Raw genomic sequence first — 23,658 nt, 5'->3', positions numbered from 1 at the left:
AAAACAGCCGAAAAACCATACCCTTTGGCGCCGCACATACCTATATAGCCCATATAAGGGAGTACCCCCCCCCCCCCCGGGATATTACTATTCCATCGTATCTATTCCGTGTTTAGCCCACAATAGCTTTGTTCGTCCTCTACACGTTCATAGTCAGTATGTAGCTTTTGTGTATACCGAATACTAAAATACTAAATACTAAATACTAAATTGTCTAAAATTCAAATAGCTCAGCCTAACTAGGCCTGTAATAAAATGAACTCTAATCTTTTCTAAATTGGCTTCAATCGGTGGATCAATTTATCCAAGGAAAACTGAGATTTTGAAGAAAAAAAAAACTATTTTTCAGTTTTTCGTTTTCCAGCGGCGTTTCTTCTTGGTATTCCGCAGAGAACAACACTGCTTTAAAAACTTGTCACAATTTACATTTTGTCTACAAGTTACTTAGCTTGATAATGGTGTCATGATGACACCGAAATGTCGGTTTCTATCATATCGTTCGTTTTTGCTTGTCTATGTCTTAAGAAAGGAAGGAAAGTATATCATTGAAAAATCAATTTTTACTAAATATTTAACGTGTTCGTGCATGTATTCCACCCTAAAATATCTCAAGAAATATTCAGTAGATTCCTTGATGAGGCATCTACATTCGCATGTCATTATTATAATAATGCTTCGTTATTCGACAAAAAGGGCGGTAGATTTTCTTTACCGGAAAGCCAGAAAGAAAGAAAGAAAGAAAGAAAGAAAGAAAGAAAGAAAGAAAGAAAGAAAGAAAGAAAATACGCATTAGTGGAAAAATGAAGCACAACGACTTAACCTCAGCTTTCTACTTAATCGAACTATTCCGTGTTTGCTCAGTAAGATTTCGTTATCTTTCCTAATTACCAGCGAAAAAATTACAGTTTCAAGTCACTGATCAGAACACATTGTGTTCACAACATCATTAGTGATGACTAATGAATCGAGAAAATTGTGTTCTATATCTTAACTCCCTGTCATTTTGGCATTTGTTCTCACCCTCTTCCGAAAGCTTATCGTCTTATCGTACGATACGAGCGTCCGGTAACTGAACGAGTGAATATTCACGCAATATATCATGAAACACGAGGAAGAGTGTTTCATCCGATTTCCAAACACCGAGAAGTGTTTGGGAAAAACGAAGCGCAGCCGAGGTGTTTGAAATTCGGATGACACACCGTTTTCGAGTGTTTGATAGCTTCTCAAACTATTAATAATTCTTGGAGAAATACAAAGCAAAAATCATCCTTGTCGGAAGTGATTCACTTTGTCTTCGCTGATAAAACACCAATAAAGCGTTATTTTTCGTTCAATTCTAAACTGCCTCATCACTTTGCAAGCTTTTAATTTTCTTCCTAACAAGACAAAACATGTGTTCGTATATTCCACCCAAAAATACCTCAAGAAATATTCAGGAAATTCTTTGACCCTTTAATTTCCTACTTTCGCAAGCTACTAAAATGCCTCGTTATTCGACAAAAGGGCGGAAAACGTTCGTTCTCGGTAAAGCTAGAAAGAAAGGAAGAAAGAAAGATAGAAAGTAAGAAACAAACAAACAAACAAACCAAAAAATTATGCATTAGTGGTATATATTATTAAGAACAACAAATAACCTCCCGGCTTCTCACTTAACCTAAGTACTGTTTCGCGCCTAAGTACTGTTTCGCGTTAAGTTTATCTTTTGACATCTTTCCAAAATAATCAGCGAAAAACTTCGTTAAAAGCTACTCATCGACAAGTTTTGTTTATAATAATATCGGTGATGAGTAAAGAATCGACAAAAGTTATGGTGCATCTCTTAACTTCCTGGCATTTCTTCCTACCATCATCCGAAGCTTATCGCAACAAAAAAGCGTCCGATAACTGAACCTGCCTATATTCACTATTGTGATAATACGCTTTTCCTGAGAAAATAAAAGGCCTCCACATCAATTATTTTGCATTCAATTCCAAACTGCTTTGGGTAAATCTGCCTGTGTCATTCATTCTTACGTTTAGTCAGTTTGCAAACTTTCCAAGATAAGATGGCATTTTTTCCCTCTAACAGGACTTCAGATCCCGAAAAAGAAGATTGCCCCTTTCCTCCTGGATATGTCTGGCGCAAAAGTTACTTGATAGATGATACGCGGAGAAATCTACTTGCTCTAACAAGTGTTATTTCGACAGCTACTCTTCCGACCATTCTGCTTAATGCCTTGGTAATAATAGCTATGGCTACAAGACGCCGACTGCGAACACCGTCGAATATCCTTCTCGCTAGCATGGCAGGAACAGATCTTTTCACTGGACTCATAGTGCAACCCATAGTTGTCGCGGTTCATGTCAAGAGAATCCTTAGTGATGGCCCGTTTTGTATCTTGGAGACAGTTTTACGAACAGCTCGTCCTAGTATCTGGTATTACTTCGTTTAGTCACCTCGTTTTAATAGGTGTCGATCGCTTTATTGCTGTCAAAAAGCCCTTGAGATATCAAATCATCGTAACAAGACAGAAGGTAACATTTGGTGTAATTTTGACTTGGGCCTTTACACTTTGTTTTAAAATCCCAGAGCTTATTTTGTTTGGAATAGGCAGTAAACAAGGTATGAACTTTTATAACAAAATACTGGGCGTAATATCCAGTATATTCGGTACGCTGTTATAGCTTACATGTATGGTAATATTTATTCAGAGTGAATGCGTCAGAAAAAATGGTTAAATAGCGAACAACTAACGGAAGAACAAGCCAGAAAAGTGAAAAAAGACAACAAGGCAACTAACACCGTTACAATCATCCTGGGTGTGTTACTTTTGACTTATTTACCTTCAATAATATGGACGGCAGTGACAGCTTCTTCAGATTACTCGTTAAAACATCGTTCTGTATGGGGTTGGACAGATACTCTTGCTATGTTAAGTTCTCTTTCCAATCCGCTGATTGACTGTTGGCGTTTCAAGAAGCTTAGGCGTGCTTTCCTCGAGATGTTACGTTTAAGAGAGCCAGAAAAACGCCCACCAGAAATAGAAATGGCTGTCATACGACGACATCAGCCTAAAGTTCCGCTTTCTACTGCTGAGGCGTTTTCATCGCCAGCTGTCAGACAAGACCCAGTTTTGCTGTTATTTTGCAATTTAAACGCCGAAGAAATAGTTCCAGCCGAGGAAACCAATCCGCTATAATGAGCACACCTTGTAATTTATATCAGATTTTATTTATTTGTATCAATATTTATGCAAGGATAACTTATTTTGCATATATGCAAAACAATACCATACAATACTTTATTGACACTCCTTATAGGGGTTTTTCCAGTGACAATAAGGAAAGGTTGAAAAGAGTCAAGAGTCATGCTGTTGAATTAAAAGAAAGATGAGTGCTCAGTGAACTGTTTTTGTTGATTTTGTATAAACTCAGCAAAGTTGGCGGGTGGTTTCCAAAGAGAAAAAAACTGAGGCATGAGGCTGTTTCCACTCTACTTTGCCATTTTTGGACCCCTTCCCCTCCCCCCAATCCCACCATCCCACCCACACCTTAACCCCCCCCCCCCCCCTTTTAAAACAACAACAACAGCTTCTAAAAACCAACAAGCCAAAACAAAACAGAAATTGAAAAATCGGACGGATTTAGATTAATCCACAAATAGAAAAAATGTTGTCTACAACATTCTTCGACCTGAAGACTGTAGATAACTATTCAAACAACCCGAGTACGTGGTCGCATACAGGTCAGTGTGTACAGAAAACCAACACACACAGATAAATACCTCGATTACAACTCCCGCCACCCATCGCTCAGTCGTTAATACTCTCCTTCGCAGTGCCCAAGATATTCCATCAACAAATGCGGGTCGGTCTAGAGAGAGGACACACGTCATCAAAGTCAAGCTAAGAGATTACAATTACCCTCTGCGTTTTATTCGGAGCTGCAAGTCCTACTACAGCGCTTTCCGCCGCGATTAAAATACCAACGACGCTTCCAGCGCTAGCGCACCTTCAACGTCAACATCTGTTGTTGTTCCGTATGTTAGAGGCGCCTCTGAGAGAATTTCGCGAGTACTACACAACAATGGTGTTAAAGTGGGTTACAAACCTTGCAATGTTTTGTGCACGCGTTTCCCGTCACCAAATGACAAACCTTCTGCTTTGCAGTGCCGAGGTGTTGTTTACAAGGTCGGTTGCGTCGATTGCAACTTCGTGTATTATGGACAGACTGACCGAGCCTTGGAAACAAGGTTAAAAGAACATAAACGGGCAGTTCGGATTGGAGATAATAACTCCAAAATTGCGCAACACGCGAACCAGTTTGTCCATAATATAGACTTCGACCATACGACAATTGTGGACAAGGCTCGTAATTTTAACGAGAGACTTTTTTCTCGGGGCTTGGTATTCGCAAAGTGACAACCACGCGGAAAACGAACATATTGCTATTCCGGATGTCTAAAGAGCCCTCATGTAAACAGGTGCGGATGCCGTTGGTTGCGTTTTACTGGCGTAGCACGCGCAGAACTGTGAACCGTTACAAAGCCGTGATTCAGTTGGCTTTAAAAATAACCGATGAAGACCGAAGTTGTTTGGCTGAAACGTCTTTGATGCTTAAAATAATAAGGTTGTTTCTAACGTTAACAATAGTCAGTGCCAAACAAAAAATGTTTAGTTCTGATATTCAAACATTTGGTTCACCGTATTTTTATTATTGTGCGATATTTTCTTTTACCTCCAATACTATTTCCCGTTTTCTAACGGTTACGTCTTGTTTATTTTAGGAAACAACCCAACAACACTACCTGCAACTTTGAATCGCTAAAAGCTTTGGTATGAATTCCCAGGCATTTCATACAAACACATCCATATAGTTTGTTTAGGAGATAGCAATAGCAACAGTAATAATGATCATTATAAACAGGAAGTTATATAACTGTTCTAACCTTGGGCGGTTTTATACGACATACATACGTTTTGTTGGCCCATCGTATTAGTTTCTACTTGCTATCTTACATGGGACGTACATTTGCACGCTTTATTTGTACTGCTGTTTATGTTGTGCCAGGTTTCGAGTTTACGGATTAAATCGTAAGGTATGACTGTTTACTAAATGAAAGCTTGTTCCTTGCCTTTGTGGTACATGGAGCGACCGCAAAAATAAAAAAAACCGTGGAGACTTGGTAAGGAAGTAGGCGGTAACATACACACTTACTTACATACAAGCTACATGTCCTTCAACACGGTAAAACCGTTAGTAAATACACCATAAGTATACAGTGTACTAATTTTTACAACGTCAGAATAATAATAACATATGCAGATCTCTAAGGTTGCCGTGTGAGACCCTGTTTGACCAATGATATAAAATCGGTCTATTTCCTTGTAATGCGCCCAAGAGAGTCTATTTTGCGAAGGTTCTCGGGCAAGCTGTTCCATAAAAATGACCCGCTTTAGCTAAAGCTTCGTTTTGTGTAAGTTGTAGGCGGTTTGGGCAAGTTCAGTTAGGATATATTGCGTGCTGCATTGTACAAGCTTAGCAGTTGTCACTATCGATCTTGGAGTCTGGAACCAAAAACTAGGTTTTCGGCATCAATTCGACGTATTTAGTATTTACCGATATTTGAAATGTTTAGTGACGTCATTGTCCATGTGACGTACAGAAAGAGAGGACCCTGGAAACGAGATTGATGCCCAGGTTCAGTTATAAACAGTAGAAAACACCTTATCTGTTGTTTGTGTGTTTAATTTTAGTCAGTCACCGAACGCTTGGCAAAATTTCACAAAACTAGTTAACAGAAGGCATTAGCTAGGATTATATTGAATTTAAAAAAGTCAAAAAGTCTAGTCTCTTAAAAAAATTTTCTGCGACAACGAAATGTATTGTTCGTGATTTTCCTCGCCAAACGCTAAACTGACCAAATGCAGAATATTTTGGGATACTGAATTTTCAATTCGCTATTCTTATTCGGGTTTAAAAATTCCCAAATTGCTTGTTCCCACTAACCCCAAAACCTTCCCAGATGGACACAATTCCTTTTCTTCTAAAGAATTTACATGCTTTTTTTCTGTTCATTTCGTATTCTTCGTTTTCACATCACGTCATAAAAAACTGAAATTCATAACTAAACACAATTTTGGGTTTTTATCTTCACCACATATAAGAAAATCTAAATTTCCATCGGCTTGCTTGTTTTCATAAGGATAGTATTCTTTGTTTTGAAAATAGAGCAGTTTGAATTTTAGAAGGATTCAGTGCTGCTTTAAACATGTCACGTACATGAAAACATCGATTCGCCTCGTGTTTTATTTAGGTCTGATCAGCTAACATGTAATAGAAGCGTTAATGTCAATATGTGAAAGTTCAGCAGAGAGAAGAAAGGCTTTGAAATAGCCAAGGTAAACTCCTGATGTTTTTGCTGGTTTCCGGCCGCCATGTTGGTGCCCATCAGACGGGGCACCAACATGGCGTCCCATACTAAACTCTGTAATTTTCCGTGGTACATTTTCTCGAATAGCTCGATTAGGAGATATCGCACAGCCCTGTGGCTTTCACACGTTGTTTATGTATCACTCTTATGTATCAATTTCTTGACTTTATCTTTTGAATGGTTAAGGATTTTTTTTTTTCACTTGCGTGACGATGTGTGAGGTGAAAACCACCTATTCCGTGTTTAGCCCACAATAGCTTTGTTCCTCCTCTACACACTCATAGCCAGTATGTATAGCTTTTGTGTTTACCGAATACTCAAGGAATGTTGTCGCCCAAATACGAGACTTTTATTTTGGAGTTAAATTAATTTGGTTAGTTGTTTATAAATTGTCTAAAATTCCAGTAGCTCAGCCTAACCAGGCCTTTAATAAGATTAACTCAATTTATCCAAGTGAAACTGAAATTTTGCGGAAGAAAAACAAATTATTATTCAGTTTTTCGTTTTCCAGTGGCGTCTCTCCTTGGTATTTAGAGAACAACACTGCTTTAAATACTTGTGACAATTTACATTTTGTCCACAATTTACCTATAGCTTGATAATGGCGTCATGATGACACCGAAACGTCGGTTTTTATCGTTTTTGTTTTTGTTTTTTTTTTTTTTGGCTTGTCTATGTCTTAACAAACCGTTATTGATAAGAAATCGGGAGAAGGAAAGTATATAATTGACTAATCAATTTTCACTGAATATTTAACTTGCTCGTGTATTCCACCCAAAAATACCTCAAGAAATATTCAGTACATTTCTTGAGGCATCTTTATTCGCATGTTATTATTAATAATGCTTCGTTATTCGACAAAAAGAGCGGTGGATTTTCTTTACAGGAAAGCCAGAAAGAAAGAAAGAAAATACGCATTAGTGGTAAAATGAAGTACAACAACTTAACCTCCGCTTTCTACTTAATCGAACTATTTCGTGTTTGCTAGTAAGATTTCGTTATCTTTCCTAATTAACCACCGGAAAACGTACAGTCAGTTCAAGCAACTGATCAGACGCATTGTGTTTATAACATCATTAGTGATTTATAAAGAATAGAGAAAATTGTGCTCTTTATATCTTAACTCCCTGCCATTTGGGCATTTGTTCTTACCCTCTTCCGAAAGCTTATCGCTTTATCGTAAGACATAGGCGTCCGGTAACAGAACAAGTCTATATTCCATAATATATCACGAAATACGAGCAAGAGTGTCATCCAATTCCAAACACCAAGAAGTGTTTGCTGGGAAAAACGAAGCGCAGCCGAGATGTTTGAAATTCGGATGACACACTATTTTCCAGTGCATGTTTGATAGCTTCTCAAACCATTAATACAATTTTTGGATAAATACAAAGCAAAAATACTCCTTGTCGGAAGGGATTACCTATGTCTTCGTTATAATAAAAGACCCACAAAGGATTATTTTTCGTTCGATTCTAAACTGTCTCAGTTACATCTACCTGTGTCGTTCGTTCTCAAGATTACTCACTTTGCAAGCTTTTAAATTTAAGATAAAATGGTATTTTTCTTTCCAACAGGACAAAACAAGTGTTCGTATATTCCACCAAAAAATACCTCAAGAATATTCAGGCAATTCTTTGAGGCTTTAATTCCTACTTTCTCATGCTATTAAAATGTCTCGTTATTCAACAAACGGGCGGAAAACGTTCTTTATCGGTAAAGCCAAAATTAAAAGAAGGAAAGAAAGAAAGAAAGGAAGAAAGAAATTACGCATTAGTGGTATATATTATTAAGAACAACAGCTTACCTCCCGGCTTCTCACTTAACCTAAGTACTGTTTCGCGTTAAGTTTATCTTTTGAGATCTTTTTAAAATAATTAGAGAAAAACGTCCTTAAAAGCCACTAATCGACAAGTTTTGTTTATAATAATATCGGTGATGAGTAAAGAATCCACAAAAATTATGGTTTATCTCTTATCTTCCTGGCATTTATTTTACCATCATCCGAAGCTTATCGCAAACAAAGGGCGTCCGACAACTAAACCTGCCTATATTCACTATTGAAATAATACTCTTTTCCTGAGAAAATAAAAGGCCTGCACATCAATTATTTTTCATTCAATTCCAAGCTACCTCAGATACATATGCCTGTGTCGTTCATTCTTAAGTTTAGTCAGTTTGCAAACTTTCCAAGATAAGATGGCATTTTTCCCCCCCAACAGGACTTCAGACCCCGACGAAGAAGAATGCTCCTTTCTTTCTGAATCAGTCTGGCGCAAAAGTTTTTTGACAGATGATACGCGGAGAAATCTAGTTGCTCTAACAAGTGTAATTTCGATAGCTATTCTTCCGACTATTCTGCTTAATGCCTTGGTTATAATAGCTGTGGCTACAAGACACCAACTGCGAACACCTTCGAATATCCTTCTCGCTAGCATGGCAGGAACAGATCTTTTCACTGGACTCATAGTGCAACCCATAGTTGTCGCGGTTCATGTCAAGAGAATCCTTAGTGATGGCCCGTTTTGTATCTTGGAGACAGTTTACGAACAACTCGTCTTAGTATCTAGTATTACATCGTTTAGTCACCTCGTTTTAATAGGTATCAATCGCTTTATTGCTGTCAAAAAGCCCTTGAGATATCAAATCATCGTAACAAGACAGAGGGTAAAAATTGGTGTGATTTTGGCTTGGGCCTTTACATTTTGTTTGAGAATCCCACATCTTATTTTGTTTGGAATAGACAGTAAACAAGTAGTGTACTTTTATAAGAAAGTAATGGGCGTAATATTTAGTATTTTCGGCACGCTTTACATTGTTGTTATAGTTTACATGTATGGTTATATTTATTCAGAGTCAAGGCGTCAGAAAAAACGGTTAAAAAACGAACAACTAACACAAGAAGAAGCCAGAAAAGTGAAAAAAGACAACAAAGCAAACAACACCGCTACAATCATCCTGGGTGTGTTACTTTTGACTTATTTACCTTCAATAATATGGACGGCAGTAATAGCTTCTTCAGATTACTTGTTAGAACCGCGTTCTATGACCATTGTATTGGGTTGGACCGATACTTTCGTTATGTTAGGTTCTCTTTCCAATCCGCTAATTTATGGTTGGCGTTTCAAGAAGCTTCGCCGCGCTTTCCTCGAGATTTTACGTTTAAGAGAGCCAGAAAACCGCCCACCGAAAATAGAAATGGCTGTCATACGACGGCATCGGCCTGAAGTTCCGCCTTCTACTGCTGAGGCGTTTTCATTGCCGGCTGTAAGACAAGACCCGGTTTTGCTTTCATTCCGTCATTTAGACGCGGACGACAGAATAGTTCCAGCCGAGGAAAGCAATCCGCTTTTTTAAAACGTGCACACATTACAATTTATTTCAGATTTTATTTATTTGTATCAATATTTATGCAAGGACACCTTATTTGGCATATATGCTATACAATACAATACTTTATTGACACTCCCCATAGGGGTTTTTCCAGTGACAATATGGAAAGTTTGAAAAGGGTTAAGAGTCATGCTGTTGAATTAAAAGAAATATGAGTGCTCAGTGAACTGTTTTTTATTGATTTTTTATAAACTCAGCGAAGCTGGCGGGTAATGGACCCTAAAGTAGCCTGCAATGCAGGCGTATTTTTGGAGCGGGAGCGCTGAATAATCCTTCGTTGCTGTCATCTTGGGCGAGGAAACGCGAAAGGGCTGGAGCGAGTCAAAAGTGACCTTAAGGGAGAGGACGACTGGCTGAGAAATAAAGGAGGGGGGACCTGACCCCCCCCCCCCCTCCCCCTCAGCTTCCTTCAAATACGCGAACTAAATTTATTATTCAGCGCTCGCCCATTAAAAACGCCTGCACTGCAGGCTAACCCTAAAGAGAAAAAACCGATGTATGATTATAAAATTTCGAGGCACTTGGCTGTTTCTATTCTTCTTAGCCATGTTTGGAGCCCCTCGGCACTAATCACAACATCCCAGCCCTACCCTACCCCCTTAAAACAAACAAAAAAAAACACAAAAATGAACCAACGTCAAAAAACCAACAAGCAAAAAAAAAAAAGAGAGAGACTGATTTTAAGAAATTGGACGGATTTATATTAATTATTCCACTACTAGAGAAAATAATGTCTACAATATTCTTCGAGTAAGAAGTCTTCTCAATACGTTCGAGTCGTACGACTGACGAAATTGCATTTTATTGCAGGCGATTAGAGTTTTACTGCAACAGCCGGCTGTGAGCAGAAGGGGTCTTTTAACTTCGTATGAGTCGTACGAGTAGCGCAAGTGGTGAAATTGTATTACCAGTTGACAAGGCCATTCCAGTTTCACTACTTAATAACGAGCGAACGAACAACTGGATGAGTAAACGGATAGCCGAATGACCGAGTTAACGAACAAACTCTTCACAGAGCGGTCACCGGTAAAACGAACGAACGAAAAACCGAGTGAACGAACTGGCGAAATCAGATGAAGAGCTGAACGACCAAGTGGACAGCTCTTTTGTTTCCAGCCATAAGCGTCGATTTTCTGACATTTTAATATAAACTTAGAAGCGTATATCCTTTCGGGATGAGTGAGAAACGAGGTGGCTTTAGTTCTTTTAAAATGCTTTAATGTTGGGTAACTGAACTTCAAATCAATGACGAATATAGAAGCCTTTCTCTATAACTTTCTCGTTATCTAATACAACTTTTAATTAATTAAATTAAATAGTTTATTACAGATTTATGCTTATGTTTATAATCATGAAATGCATTGAAAACCGGGCAAACTAAGGAACAGCCGAACAAAGCAGAAACGCATACGAACGCTGAAACGGTCGAACACCGAGCACCCGAACAAACCCGATGAGCAAACGGATAGCCGAATGACCGAGTTAACGATCAAACGGTCCAGGGAGCGGCTATGATCACCATAAACTAACGAACGCAAAATCGAGTGGACTGGCGAACCAGTGCGAACCTAGAAGAACAGCTGAACAAGCGAGCGGACAGCTGTTTTAACTTATTTGCAGCCAAAAGGATGTATAAAGATCGCTTTTCTGATGTTTACATTCAATCTTTAAAACCTACATCCTACCATAAGAAGCGAGCGACAGAGTGGTTTTATTTTTTTTAATGTTTTCATAATAGGTCAATTTTTGTAATAATAAGCTTAAAAATAATATTAAGGACTTATTTCAGTGAGCTCACCAAAATAAAACGTAAGAAGCAGCATAGCCGAATTTAAAAAAAAGGAGAAATAATTCGTCTGCCCAGTATCGATACTCAGTAGGTATGTATTTTGTGGATCAGATAAATGGAGAAAATAGAGTCTTTCTCCATAGCATCAAAGCCATGAGTATTAAAACATGAAGAAACTTCTTCGTATTAAATTTAATTGTTTATAACATGTTTATATCCATAAATAGCAAGGTGAACAAGGTAAACGGAGGAAAACTGAACAAACCAGAAACGAACGCACAACTGCGGAAGAACGAGCGAAGGGATAACCACATGAGCAAAAGGATTGTCGAATGACCGAGTTAATGAACATACACTTCACAGAGCGCTCACCGGTGAAAACAAACGAACGGAAAACCGAGTGAACGAACTCGCGAAACCAGATGAACAGCTGAACGACCGAGTGGACAGATCTTTTGTTTGCAGCCATAAGCGTTTAAAAGAACCGATCGATTTTCCGATATTTTATAAATACAAACTTAAAACCACACATCCTTTAGATTTAGTGAGAAACTAGGATATGTGCTTTTAAGTTTGCATTAAAATATCAGAAAATCGATCCTTTTAAACACTTATGGATGCAAACCAAAGACCTTTATTCGCTCGGTCGTTTAGCTGTTTATCTGGTTTCGCGAGTTCGTTCACTCGGTTCTTCGTTCGTTCGTTTTCACCGGTGAGCGCTCGGTGGACCGTTTGTTCCTAAACTCGGTCATTCGAATATCCGTTTGCTCATCAGATTGTTCTTTCGCTCGTTCTTCCGCTTGTGTGTTCATTTGCTTTTCCGGTTTGTTCAGTTGGTCCTCCGTTTACCTAGTTCTCCTAACTATTCATGGACATAAACATATTATAAACAATTAAATTAAATCAATTAAAAGCTGTATCAAAACATAACGAAGAAGTTTCCGTATCAGGTTAAATTAATCTTATACGCAGATGAATATTTCACAAGTATCAGAAAATCGATCCTTTTAAACGCTTATGGCTGCATATTAAACAAATGAGCTGTCCACTTGGTCGTTCAGCAGTTCATCTGGTTTCGCGAGTTCGTTACTCAGTTTTTCGTTCGTTTTTTATCACCGGTGAAAGCTCTGTGAACCGTTTCTTCGTTAACTCGGTGATTCGTCTATCCGTTTACTCATCCGCTTGTTCTTTCGCTCGCTATTAAGCGGTGAAACTGGATCTGACTAAGACATGGCTTAGTCAACTGGTAAAACAATTATATCACCACTTGCGCTACTGGTACGACTCGTACGAGGTTAAAAGACACCTTCAGCTCACAGCCGGCTGAAGGAAACTCTTACATAGCCGCTCAAAAACTCTATTAATATTGCCATGCTAAACTCTGAGAGAACTATTTCGTTTTAATACACTGTAAAGTACCAATCAGTACCAATAGAACCAAGTGTAACCCTTCTTTTAAAATTCGTAAGAGCAGTACGACTCATGCGACTTGAATGTTTGATTTCACGACTTTGAAATGTGTTTTTATGTTTACATTAAAATATCACAAAATCGATCCTTTAAAACGCTGATAGCTGCAAACAAAAGAGTTGTCTATTTGGTTGTTCAACTGTTCGTCTCGTTTCGCGAGTTTGTTCGTTCGGTTTTTCGTTCTTTCGCTTTCACCGGTGAGCGTTCGAGTTTGTTCAGTTGCTCCTCCGTTTACCTACTTCTCCTTGATATCCATGAGCATAAACATGTTATACACAAAATTCAATCAGTTCAAAGCTGTATCAAAACATAACGAAGAGGTTTCTTCATCAGGTTTAAATTAATCTTGTACCCAGATGTTTGTCTTCGGAAGAAACATCTGCTTAAATCGATCACGTTCTTCAATCTGATTGGTCAATGAAAATGGTCCATGGAAGTTGTGTCAACCATTCCAACCTTTGGTTTACAGGCACGTAGACAAATGACTTGTCATCAGTTTTATTTTTTTGGAAAACATGAAAAGTATTTTTTCCTCGCTTCAACAATAGATATAAATAAGGAAACCTAAACCCTTAATTGTGGTATTCTTTTCTCTCTCACTAAATAAAAATTAAGTGCGTGCGCTACCAATCATTCTTCTTCGTCCTCGGCATACGTCAATCTCGGGAATCATTGATATATGTGTATGAAGCTTAAGAGTCTTGTTTTGTCTGATGCCAATCAATCCAGTAAATTGGTATTCAAATGCCAACCAATGATTCCAGTAAGTGACATGGGCAAGATCAAATAAAAAAAAACTGTCTATATCAAAGGAGACAAATAGACTTTATAACTCTAAAATTGCAAAGGTAAACCATCATTCGCCGCTATTTAGTTCCGTGTCCCAACAATTTGTATTTCCAATTTATTTAACTTACCAAGTAGGGTGTGGAGACTTAATCAAGCTGTATTTAATGGCAAACACGATCTCTTCTTATGCAGAAAGCGGACTATTCAGGCACAAGGAAACATTAGTTTGATACTGAATTTAAATAACCGTGAATAGAATGGCAGAATTCATCTCAGACACGTAGGGCCAGCTGTGGTGCCGCAGTTTAAAACTAGTGATCAGAGAGCCCGGATTCCCCCTGAAGTTATTTAAAATTTTCCCCCTCTCCGTTACGTTTACATTTCTTCCTTCGTGCGTTTTTCATTGTTTAGCGTTTCTTGAACTCTTTAACGGGTCTATTCACTGTTCCCCTAACGAGAAAGAGAGACCTTCTTGGCAGACGAATCAGCTGATCCGATCTATGCTATTGCTTATTTTTGTTTTTGGTGAGCTCACTAAAATACATGCATAAGATTTTTGTTATTTGACTTAACATTTTAGCAATAACTGAGGCCACGTCGTTTTCTCACTCATTCCGAAAGGATATGTGCTTTTCCGTTTACTTTAAAACATCAGAAAATTGTTCATTTTAAACGCTTATGACTGCAAACTCAACAAAACAGCTGTCCACTCGGTCGTTCAACTGTTGTCTGGTTTCACGATTTCTTTCACTCGGTTTTTCTCCGTTCGTTTTCACCAGTGAGGGGTTTACTTGGGTGAAAGATGAACTAAGGCCACCTCGTTTTTTCACTCATTCCGAAAGGATATGTGCGTTTACGTTTACATTAAAATATATATCAAAAAGTCGATTCTTTTAAACACTTATGGATGCAAACAAAAGAGTTTTCGCTCAGTCGGTGACCTGTTTATCTGGTTTGTGAGTTCGTCCACTCGGTTTTTCGTTGTCGTTTTCACCAGTGAGCGTTCGACTTTTATCAGTTGCTCCTCCGTTTGCCCAGTTCACCTTGCTAAAAGCTGTATTGAAACATTACAAAGAATTTTTTTCAATACTTACGGCTGTCATGCTATAAAGAAAGGCTTCTTTTTCCTTCATTTATCTGAACTTTCCTCAACATTAATAAAAGCATTAAGAACCAAAGACACCTCGTTTCTCACTCATTCCGAAAGGATATTTGCTTCTAAGCTTGTATTAAAATGCCAGAAAATCGATCCTTTTCAACACTTACTGCTGCAAACAAAAGAGCTGTCCACTCAGTCGTTCAGCTGTTCATCTGGTTTCGCGAGTTCGTACGCTCGGTTTTTCGTTCGTTCGTTTTCACCGATGGCCGCTCTGTGAACCGTTTATTCGTTAACTCGGTGATTTGGCTATCCGTTTACTCATCCAGTTTTTCGTTCGCGTGTTATTAAGTGGTGAAACTGGATCTGATTAAGACAGGACCTAGTCAACTGGTTAATACAAGTTCACCCCTTGCTTTACTCGAACGCTTCGCACGACTCGTACGAGGTTAAAAGACATCTTCTGCTCACAGCTGGCTGCAGTAAAACTCTAAGTGTCTGTAATAAGACCAATTTCACCAGTCGTACGAGTCGAACTAATTGAGAAGACCTCTTACTTAGCCGCTCAAAAACCCTATAATATTGTCATGCTGAACTAAAGAACTATTTCATTTTAATACACTGGAAAGTACCAACTAGTACCAATAGAACCAAGTGTAACCCTTCTTATAAAACTCGTACGAGTTGAATGTTCGACTTCATGACTTTAAAATGTGCTTTTATGTTTATATTAAAATATCAGGAAATCGATCCTTTTAAACACTTATGGATGCAAAGAAAAGAGTTGTCGCTCGTTTGTTCAGCTGTTTGTCTGGTTTCGCGAATCCGTTCACTCGGTTTTTTATTTGTTCGTTTTCACCGGTGAGCGCTCGGTGGACCGTTTGATCGTTAATTCTGTCATTGGGCTATTCGTTTCTTCATCAGGTTGTTCTGTTCCCTCGTTCTTCTGCTTGCGTGTTCGTTTGCTTTTCTGGTTTATTCAGTTGCTCCTCCGTTCACCTAGTTCTCTTGCTATTTATGGGCATAAACATGTTATAAACATTAAAAAACTCAATAATTTATATTGAGCCCATTGGCCTATCAAATGGTCGATAATACATCACGTGCAGTGACTTTATATCGATAAACTTCATCTTTATTGGAATGCGGTATTTTATCAGCTGATAAAACACTCCTCATTAGTTGATTAGTAGGCGGTGTTTTTCTCGTATGATAATTTAAATTAAATTATCATAAATTCGATTATTTAAATTCTAACTTTACTGTTTATATCAAAGCATATTAAAAGACTTTATAGCTTTAAAATTGCTAAGATAAACCGTCATCTTGCCGTCATTTAGTTCCGTGTTTCAACAATTTGTATCTCTGATTTATTTCACCTACGAAGAAAGCTGTGGAGCCTTAATCAAGCTGTATTTAATGGCAAGAACGAACTCTTCTTCTGCAGCAACCGGACTTTTCAGGTACAAGGAAACATTAGTTTGATAATTTACTTAACGTAACTGAATAGAATGACAGAAGTCATCTCAGACACATAGGGCCAGCTGTGGTGTCGCAGTTTTAAACTTGTGGTCAGAGAGATTCCCCCTGAAGTTATTTAAAATTTTCTCCCTCGCCGTTACGTTTACATTTCTTCTTTCGTGCGTTTTTCATTGTTTAGTGTTTCTTGAACTCTCTATCGGGTCTATTCGCTGTGGCCCTGACGAGAAAGACAGACCTTCTGGGCAGACGCATCTGTTTTTGCTTTTTTCCGATCTATGCTGTTGCTTATTTTTCTTATCGGTAAGCTCACTAAAATACGTGCATAAGATTATCATTATTTACTTAACATTTTAGTAATAAGAGCTAAGGCCACCTCGTTTTCTCACTCATTCCGAAAGGATATGTGCGTTTACGTTTACATTAAAATATATATCAGAAACTCGATTATTTTAAACACTTACGGATGCAAACAAAAGAGCTGTCTACTTAGTTGTTCAGCCGTTCGTCTAGTTTCGCGAGTTCGTTGATTCGGTTTTTCGGTCGGTCGTTTTTACCGGTGAGCGTTCGAGTATGATCAGTTCCTAACATGTTTGACCAGTTTATCTTGCTACTCATTGGCTGAAACGTATCATTTTAGCTGATAAAAGACTCCTCATTAGTATGCGGTGTTTTTCTCGTATGCTAATTTCCAACGTCCACAAAAGCATCAAGTTGAAGGTCTTAGGTTTGACCCCTGATAGGAGCACTCGGGATTTCTTTTTTCCGAGTTTGCCTGTGTCATTACTGAATAATACATCATTCTCATTTGTTCACCAGGCCTAAAATATTACATCACATTTCCTTTCAAAGCATAATTGTTATGAATTCTATTGACACACAATTTTCCAGTAATGTTTTTGAAGCTTTTTGAAGCCGTTCAAAAACCTCGCAGCACTGCTCGTTTTGTAAACATTACATTAAATTCAATCAATTAAAAGCTGTTTCAAAACATAACGAAGAAGTTTCTTCAACAGGTTAAATTAATCTTATACCCAGATGTTTGTCTTTGGAGGCAACATCTGCTAAAATCGATCACATTCTCCAATCTGATTGGTCAATGAAAATAGTCCCTGCAAGTTGCGTCAATCATTTGAATCTTTGCCTTGTACACACGTAGACACACGTCATCAGCTTTTTATTTTTGGAAAACATGAAAAGTATTTTTTTCCTTGCATTTCACTTTCTTCAACAATAACATGGTGTAAACAAAGATATAAATAAGGAAACAAAAACCTTTAACTGTGGTATTCTTTTCTCTCTCACTAAATAAAACTTAAGTGCGCGCGCTACCAATCAATCTTCGTCGGCCTCGGCATCCGTTAATCTCAGGAATCATTGATCTACGCGTGGGAAGCTTGAGGGTCTTGTTTTTCTGATGCCAATCAATCCAGTAAATTGGTATCCAGATGCCAATCAATGATTCCAGTAAATGACTTGGGCTGGAATAAATAAAAGAAAAAGCTCAACTGTCTTTATCAATGGAGATTAAAAGACTTTATAGCTTTAAAATTGCAAAAGCAATCCGTCATCTCGCCGCTATTTAATTCCGTGTTTCAACAATATTATTTGTATTTCCAATCTACGAAGTAAGGTGTGAAACCTTAATAACACAGTAATGGCAAGTAGTAACTCTTCTTCTGCAGAAACCGGACTTTTCAGGTACAAGGAAACATTAGTTTGATAATTTACTTACTAAACTGAATAGAATGGCAGAAGTCATCTCAGACACGTAGGGCCAGCTGTGGTGCCGCTGTTTTAAACTAGTGATCAGAGAGATTCCCCTGAAGTTATTTAAAATTTTCCCCCTCGCTGTTACGTTTACATTTCTTTCTTCGAGCGTTTTTCAGTTTAGCGTTTCTTGAACTCTCTACCGGGTCTGTTCACTGTGCCCCCGACGAGAAAGACAGACCTGCTGGGCAGATTAATCTGTTTTTGCTTCTATCCGATTTATGCTGTCTCATATTTTTCTTCAGTTTTGGTTAACTCACTAAAATACATGCATAAGATTATTATTATATTTACTTAACATTTTAGCAATATCACTCATTCCGACAGGAAATGTGCTTTTCCGTTTATTTTAAAACATCAGAAAATCGATCCTTTTAAACGCTTATGGCTGCAAACAAAAGAGCTTTCCACCCGGTCGTTGACCTGTTCATCTGGTTTTTACGAGTTCGTTCACTCGGTTTTTCGTTCGTTCGTTTTCACCAGTGAGAGGTTAACTTGGGTGAACGATGAACTCGGGCCACCCCGTTTTCTCACTCATTCCGAAAGGATATGAGCGTTTACGTTTACATTAAAATATATATCAGAAAGTCGATTCTTTTAAACGCTTATGGATGCAAACAAAAGAGCTGTCTACTTAGTTGTTCAGCTTTTCATCTGGTTTCGCAAGTTCGTTCACTCGGTTTTTCGTTCGTTCGTTTTCACCGGTGAGCGTTCGAGTTTGATCAGTTCGTCCTCCGTTTGACCAGTTCTTCGTGCTATTCATTGGCAGAATCATGTTATTAAGAATAAAATTTAATCAATTAAGCTGAATTAAAACATTAATTACGAAATCTTTTTTAAATACTTATGGCTTTCATACTATAGAGAAATGCTTCTTTTTTCTTCATTTATCTGAAATTTCCTCAACATTAAAGCATTAAAATTAAACCAAAGCCGCCTCGTTTCTCACTCATTCTGAAAAGATATTTGCTTGTAAGTTTGTATTAAAAAGTCAGAAAATCGATCCTTAATAATAAACACTTATGGATGCAAACAAAAGAGCTGCCCACTCGGTCGATCAGCTGTTTATCTGGTTTCGCGAGTTCGTACACTCGGTTTTTCGTTCGTTCGTTATCACTGGTGACAGCTCTGTGAACCGTTTCTTCGTGAACTCGGTGATTCGGCTATCAGTTTACTCATCCAGGACGTTGTTCATCTGCTCCCTATTAAGTGGTGAAACTGGATCTGATTAAGACAGGACCTAGTCAACTGGCCCCAGTTGTTCAAAGAGCGGATAATTTTATCCACTGGATAGGTCGCTATCCGGCAGAAGAAATGTGTGCAAGAGTTTCCCGATAGCCCTATAATTTGTGGATAGAGTAGCAGCATATGTCAAATTTAAGTATGGGATCATATGGAAAACTTGCCAAAAGCGTTAGTTGGAGTACAGTTGCTCTGCTGGATAGTGACTTATCCAGTGGATAAAGTTATCCGCTCTTTGAACAACTGGGGCCTGGTTAATACAAGTTCACCCCTTGCTTTACTCGTACGCCTCGTACGACTCGTTCGAGGTTAAAAGGCACCTTCTGCTCACAGCTGGCTGCAGTAAAACTCTAAGCGTCTGTAATAAGACCAATTTCACCAGTTGTACGACTCGTACGAGTCGAACGAATTGAGAAGACCTCTTACTTAGCCGCTCAAAAACCCTATAATATTGCCCTGCTGAACTAAAGAACTATTTCATTTTATTACACTGGAAAATACTAATTAGTACAAATAGAACCAAGTGTAACCTTTCTTTTAAAACTCGTACAAGTTGAATGTTCGATTTCACGACTTTAACATGTGCTTTTATGTTTATATTAAAATATCAGGAAATCGATCCTTTTAAACACTTATAGGTGCAAACAAAAGAGATTTCGCTTGGTCGTTCAGCTGTTCATCTTGTTTGGCGAGTTCGTTCACTCGGTTTTTCGTTCGTTCGTTTTCACCGGTGAGCGCTCGGTGGATCGTTTGTTCGTTAACTCGGTCATTCGGCTATTCGTTTACTCGTCAGGTTGTTCTTTCCCTCGTTCTTTTGCTTGCGTCTGGTTTTTTCAGTTGCTCCTCCGTTTACCTAGTTCTCCTTACTATTCATAGCCATAAACATGTTATAAACATTTAAAAACTCAATAATTCATAAGCCCATTGGCCTATGAAATGTCGATAATTCATCACGTGCAGTAACTTTTTATCGATAAACCTCCTCCTTATTAGTATGCGGTATTTTATCAGCTGATAAAACACTCCTCATTAGTATGCGGTGATTTTCTCGTATGCTAATTTCCAACGTTCACAAAACCATCAAGTTGAAGGTCTTAGGTTCGACTCCTGATAGGAGCACTCGGAATTTCTTTTTCCGAGTTTGTTTGTGTCATTACTCAATAATACATCATTATATTCTCATTTGTTTACCAGGCTTAAAATATTACATCACATTTCCTTTCAAAGCATAATTGTTATGAATTTTATTGACACATGCTTTTCCAGGAATGTTTTTCGAGCCGTTCAAAACACTCGTAGGACTGCTCGTTTTTTAAACATTACATTAAATTCAATCAATTAAAAGCTGTTTCAAAACATAACGAAGAGGTTTCTTCATCAGGTTTAAATTAATCTTGTACCCAGATGTTTGTCTTCGGAAGAAACATCTGCTTAAATCGATCACGTTCTCCAATCCGATTGGTCAATGAAAATGGCCCGATGCAAGTTGTGTCAACCATTTCAACCTTTGCTTTGTACGCAGCGTAGATGCACGTCATCAGTTTTTGTTTTTTGGAAAACATGAAACGTATTTTTTTCTTTGCATTCCACTTTCTTCAACAATAACATGGTGTAAACAAAGATGTAAATGAGGAAACCTAAATCCTTAATTGTGGTATTCTTTTGTCTCTTCGGCATCCATCAATCTCGGGAATCATTGATCTACACGTGGGAAGCTTGAGAGTCTTGTTTGTTTGATGCCAATCAATCCAGTAAATTGGTATCCAAATACAAATCAATGCTTCCAGTTAATGACATGGGCCGGATTAGATAAAAAAAAAACTTAACTGTCTTTATCAAAGGAGAATAAAAGACTTTACAGCTTTAAAATTGCAAAGGTCTCGCCATCCTCTCGCCGCTATTTAGTTCCGTTTTTCAACAATTTGTATTTCCAATTTATTTAACCTACGAAGTAAGGTGTGGAGCCTTAATCAAGCTGTATTTAATGGAAAGTAGCAACTCTTCTTCTGCAGCAACCGGTCTATTCAGGTGCAAGGAAACATTAGAATGATAATTTACTTAATTAAACTGAATAGAATGACAACTGTCATCTCAGACACGTAGGACCAGCTGTGGTGCCACAGTTTGAAACTAGTGATCAGAGAGATTCCCCTGAAGTTATTTAAAATAATGCCCATCGTCTTTACGTTCACATTTCTTTCTTCGTGCGTTTTTTATTGTTTAGCGTTTCTTGAACTCTCTACCTGGTCTATTCACTGTGCCCCTGACGAGAAAGACAGACCTTCTGGCAGTTTTGAAGCCATAAGCGTTAAAAAGGAACAATTTTCTGATGTTTTAAAGTATACAGAAAAGCACATATCCTCTCGGAATGAGTGAGAAAACGAGGTGTCCTTTATTTTTATTGCTAAAAGGTTAAGTAAATATAACGACAATCTCATGCACGTATTTTAGTGATCTCACCAAAAAGAAAAATAAGGAACAGCACAGATTAAAGAAAACAGCTTTCGCTCGGTCGTTGACCTGTTCATCTGGTTTCGCGAGTTCGTTCACTCGGTGTTTCGTTAGTTCGTTTTCACCGGTGAAGGGTTAACTTGGGTGAACGATGAACTAAGGCCACCTCGTTTTTTCACTCATTCCGAAAGGATATGTGCGTTTACGTTTACATTAAAATATATATCAGACAGTGGATTCTTTTAACACTTATGGATGCAAACAAAAAGAGCTGGCCACTCAGTCGTTCAGCTGTTCATCTGGTTTCGCGAGTTCGTTCATTCGGTTTTTCGTTCGTTCCGAGTTTGATCAATTTCTCCTCGAGTTTGATCAGTTCCTCCTCCGTTTGACCAGTTCTTCAGTCTTGCTATTCATTGGCAGAAACATGTTATAAATAATGGTAGTTGAATGTTCGATTTCACGACTTTGAAATGTGCTTTTATGTTTACATTAAAATATCAGGAAATCGATCCTTTTTTTTAAAAAAAGGCTTATGGCTACAAACAAGAGAGCTGTCCACTCGGCCGTTCAGCTGTTCATCTGGTTTCGCGAGTTCGTTTACTCGGTTTTTCGTTCGCTCGCTTTGACCGGTGAGCGTTTGCTTTGATGTGGGATCGTCAACGCGTTCGATAAATACAATCAGTGTAATATATCAAACACGAGGAAGAGGGTTTTTTTCCGATTTCCAAACACCGAGAAGAAGGTTGGAAAAACGAGGCGCAGCCGAGATTTTTTAACCAACTGTTCGAGGAGTTTGGAAATAGGAGGAAACACTCTTTCGAGTGTTTGATATAGCTTCTCAAAGTATTGATAATTCTTGGAGAAATTCGAAGCAAAAGTTCACAAAATTTTATGATAATTAAGATTACATTTCTAAACCTCCTTCGCGGGAGTGATTTGCTTTGTCTTGGCTTGATGAATTATTATATAAGTGAGTTTGAGAAGGATCGAGTTTTTAAAACAGCTTTGAGACTCCAAAACCACACAATTCCTTTCATTCTTAATAAACTACATTCATTTTTTTCCTGTTCATTCCGAAAACAGAATATGTTCCAAAAGAACTATACCGTCCGATCTATTCCGTGTTTAGCCCACAATTATAGCCACAGCACGTTCACAGTGTTTGTTTGTGTGTGCCGAGTGCTCGATAAATTTACTCGCCCAAATTCGAGACTTTTTGAAGTTAAATTAATTTGGTTTTTTTATAAATTGTCTAAGCATCCAATTAATCAACTTATATTCATGTGATAAAATTCACGCAATTTTGTAATTTTGTTTTTATATCGACAAGAAAAACAACGGAATGATAGTTTCAATTGTCTGTTTAAAGGGGAAGTATCATGGGGTTTTTGACCTCTTTTGTTAAAAATTGGGAAATAAGACCTGCACTTTGCTACAAAATAATTCTAGAACAACGAGAGGAGAGAAATCAACTCAATTCTTGACAGGAACAACTCGTGCTCTGTTCTAACGCATTTTGGAAACAAAAATGCGAAAACTTGAAAAACATTAGCCTAACATTTTTCAAGTTTCAATCCATTCCGATCTACTCTGCCTCTGGCCAGGGGCACTAATCGACAGTTTTATTGCACTGTGGTGATAATTTATAACAAAACTAGACAATTATGTTTTGTTTCCAAACATTTTTGGGTTTTGGGTTTTGAAATGAAAATCGTATTTTCGTGATACTTTTCCTTTAAGGCCAGCGGCAACTGTTGTTGGTATTCG

The sequence above is a fragment of the Pavona decussata genome, unplaced genomic scaffold (assembly GCF_977016875.1).
Source record: "Pavona decussata unplaced genomic scaffold, jaPavDecu1.1 SCAFFOLD_62, whole genome shotgun sequence".
Taxonomy (NCBI): domain Eukaryota; kingdom Metazoa; phylum Cnidaria; class Anthozoa; order Scleractinia; family Agariciidae; genus Pavona; species Pavona decussata.
This window is presented reverse-complemented; position numbering follows the sequence as displayed.